Consider the following 4,077-nt stretch of genomic DNA (forward strand, 5'->3'; position numbering starts at 1 on the left):
TTTTGCCTTGGTTTTACTTTTCTTTGGCTTTTGTGTGTGTGTGTGTGATAAATATCCCAGTGAATCTCAGGCTGACCTTAAACTCTTCAGCCTGCTGCTTCTGTCTATTGTACTACACAGCTGGCTCCATCCTTTTTAAGATGGCCGTAGTGTTTTCGTGAATGCTCTGGATGTTACTGCCACCTATGCACAGTGTCATGATTCTCCTCTTTTTCACTTGTGTTTAGTGTATAACTATGTTTAAAGTTTAACTCTTTTACTGGATATGCAGCTAGTACTTCCCTGGGGTTTTAATTGGCATTTCTCCTGTAGCAAATAACCGTGAACATTTATTTGCCACTTGTAAAACCCCTGGTAATCTCTTTTGCCCATTTAAGATTGGAATTTTCATTTTTCCAATATTTAGTTTTAAAGTTTGAAAAATATATTACCCAGTCTTACTGGGTCCATGATGCAAACATTCCCCCAGTCTGTAGCTTATACTTCATCCTCTTAGTCAGACTGTGTGGAAGTAAAATGTTTTAAATTATTAGAAAGTCAAAGTTTTCAATTTTATCCCTTGTAGATTATGTTTTTATGTCCAAATCTAAGAATTACTTGCATGGTTGTAGATCCTGAAGACTCTGTTCTTTTGATTTACCTCTAAAAATTTTATAACTTTTTCATATTTAAGGCAATGCTTTATTTTTTGTATAAGATGCATAATTTCTTTGCTTGTTCGTTCTTTCTTTCTTTCTTCCTTCCTCCCTCCCTCCCCCTCTCTTTCTTTCCTTCTTCCTTCCTCCCTCTCTCTCTCTCTTTCTCTCTCTCCCTTTCTTTCTTCCTTCCTTTCTCTCTTTCCTTCTTTCTTTCTTTCTTTCTTTCTTTCTTTCTTTCTTTCTTTCTTTCTCTCTTTCTTTCTTTCCTTGTGAGAAAGCAATGCTATACTACACAAATTATGTAGTCAAGTTTCTCAGCGTAGGGAAATCACAGGAGTAGATGAACAGTAATTCCTTCTGTTTTATTTTCTTTAAAGCCTAGCTGGCTCTAGGGGCTGGAGAAATAGCTCAGTTGTTCTTCCAGACAACTCATGTTTGATTCCCAGCACCCACATGGTAGCATACAACTTTCTGTAGCTTCAGCCTCAGGGGAGAAAGCGCCATCATCTGGCCTCCACAGGCACCGCACTCCACTGTGCTGCACAGACATACACTCAAACATATAAAATAAAAATAAATGCACCCCAACCCCCAAACAACCTGGCTCTATTCTGGAACCTTTCCCTTTGTATGCAAAATTTACATGATCTACTATTTTTGTAGACCAAGTTAATTTTAGGGCTTGGTTTTAGCCATAATATTGAGTATAATGTATAATAAGTCAATGAATAGTTATTGGATGACATAATGTACCACATATGTCATAGACATGGAATAAGGAAGGGATCTAGAAAGTTTCCACCAACAAAGAAATGATAAATATTTGAGGCAAAAGGCATTTTTTAAACACTACACAATGTATATATGCATTGAAATGTCAAAATAATATATACAATTTTCATGATTTTATGCTCTGCCAGTGCCTGGCAAATATAGAAGTGGATGCTCACAGTCATCCATTGGACAGAGTACAAAGTCCCCAACGAAGGAGCTAGAGAAAGTATCCAAGGAGCTGAAGGGGTCTGAAGCCCCATAGGAGGAACGTCAATATGTACTAATCAGTACCCCAGAGCCTCTTGGATCTATACCACTAATCAAAGAAAACACATGGTGGGACTCATGGCTCTAGCTGCATATGTAGCAGAGGATGGCCTTGTTGGTCATCAATGGGAGGAGAGGCCCTTGGTCCTGTGAAGGCTATATGCCTCAGTATAGTGGAATGCCAGGACCAGGAATGGGAGTGGGTGGGTTGGGGGGCAGGGGTAGGGGGTAGGGGATAGGGGATTTTCAGAGGGGAAATTAGGAAAGGGGATAATATTTGAAATGTAAATAAAGAAAATATCTAAAATAATAAAAATAATAAAAAATTTTAAAAAGTAACAACTCTTACTAACTTTTGATAGCAATTCATTACGGAAGAATTAAAACTTTTCTTTTGTTGAGTTTCTAGTCAATAAGCATGATATATATATATATATATATATATATATATATATATATATAATTTTAAATTTAGGTATTTGTGTTGATTTGAATATAAAATGTTTCCCATAGGCTCATGTGTTTGAATACTCAATCCCCAGATGGGAGAGGTCTTCTGGAAAGTAATAGAATCTTTAGGTGGTAGATCATTGATGGAAGAAGTGGGTCATTATGGACAGACCTTAATCTTCTGTTCTCATGTTCCTGACTGGATACAATGTGACCAACTGCCTCATCACCCTTCTACATAACTTCTCTGATGAGACATTGCTTTTTAAATAATAATCCAGAATAACCTTTTCTTCCCATAAGTTTCTTTATGTGACATATTTGATCACAGCAATGAGAAAAGTAACTAATGCAGACAATTGGTACAGGGAGTGGGGTTATTGCTGTGCTAGCCCTGATTAGTAGGCCTTTGGAATTGGTTTGCAGGAGAAATGTGGAAGAGTTTGTACCATTAGCCTATAAAAAGCACTAGAAGTTTGTTAGCCATAGTCAATGTATTTTGTAAAGCTCCTTCATTAAATAATGACAGGTCTCAAACTAAAATAATGTTAATCCCTGAGCTAAAGCAACTCATTTATTTTAGATCCTTGCCCCTCCATATGCTCTCTAGCCTCAGTAATAGCTGAACACAGGCATTCTGAAACTCATCACTCACTGTACTTCCTTAGCAACTACCAAGTACAAGCTGGAAAAGAAAAACTGTCAATCTCCTTCCCTCTTTCTTATTTCCACTGTAGGGTTATCCTAGCCTAGAACTGAACTGAAACCTCTCTGGTTTTTAACTTAAGGCTCCACACCTTCAGTCTTTTCCTGAATAAAGCCTGTACTGCTGTTGAATTGTGCATTCCCTTGTCTGTCTTTTCACTGGGTGTGAACAGGATTTAATGGGTCATTCTAGTGGGAGTTTTGAGGACCAGTGTCTTAGGGTTTTATTGCTGTGAAGAGACATACATCATGACCATGCCAACTCATTTTTAAAAAATGATTTATTATTTACTTTTACTTTTATGTGCTTTTGGTGGTTTCCCTGCATGTATGTCTGTGTGAGGGTGTTGGATCTCCTAGAACTGGAGTTACAGACAGTTGTAAGTGCTCAGTGTGGGTGCTGGGAATTGAGCCTATGTCCTCTGGAAGAATAGCTAGTGCTTTTAATGGCTAAGCAATCTTCCCAGCCCTAACCATGGTAACTCTTATTAAGAAAAGCATTTAATTGGGGTTGGGTTACATACAGTTCAGAGGTTTAGTCCATTATCATCATGGTGGGAAGCATGGTAGCACAGAAGCAGACATAGTGCTGGAGAGGTAGCTGAGAGACCTACATCTGAATCTACAGGCAGCAAGAAGAGAGAGTGAGCTATTAGGCCTGGCTTGAGCTTCTGAGACCTCAAAGCCTAGCCCCTAGTGACACACTTCCTCCAACAAGTCCATACCTCTAAAAATTCCATTCTGTATGAGTCTATGGGGCCAGTTTTCATTCAGACTAGCATAACCAGTATGATTTTTAAAATTCATACAGTTGAGTTCTGGCAGTTCTTTTGACAGTTGAGAAGGGAACTAGAGGGGATAGAGAGATGGCTCTACTGTTAAGAGCACTGCTGCTCTTAAGAGGACACATGTGGCAGCTCACAACTGCCTGTAACTCCAGTTCAATGAGACCCAGTGCCCTTTTGGGACCTCTGAGGGTGCAGGCATACATGTGGTACACATATATACATGGAGGCAATATGTTTGTTACACAAAGTACAAGAAATCCTAAAAATAAAAGAAGGTAATAAGAACTCTTTTGAGAACTGGGCTTGAGGCCATTTGTGGTAATCTGGCTGCATTCTGTTCCTGTCCTGAGAATCTAAGTAATGCGGAATTACAAAACAATGGACTAGATTGTTTGTCAGAAGGAATTTCAAGACAGCACAGCATTCTAGTTCTGTCATGGTAATGAGCTCTGTTC

This window comes from Mus pahari, chromosome 4 (genome assembly GCF_900095145.1).
Source record: "Mus pahari chromosome 4, PAHARI_EIJ_v1.1, whole genome shotgun sequence".
Classification (NCBI taxonomy): Eukaryota; Metazoa; Chordata; class Mammalia; order Rodentia; family Muridae; genus Mus; species Mus pahari.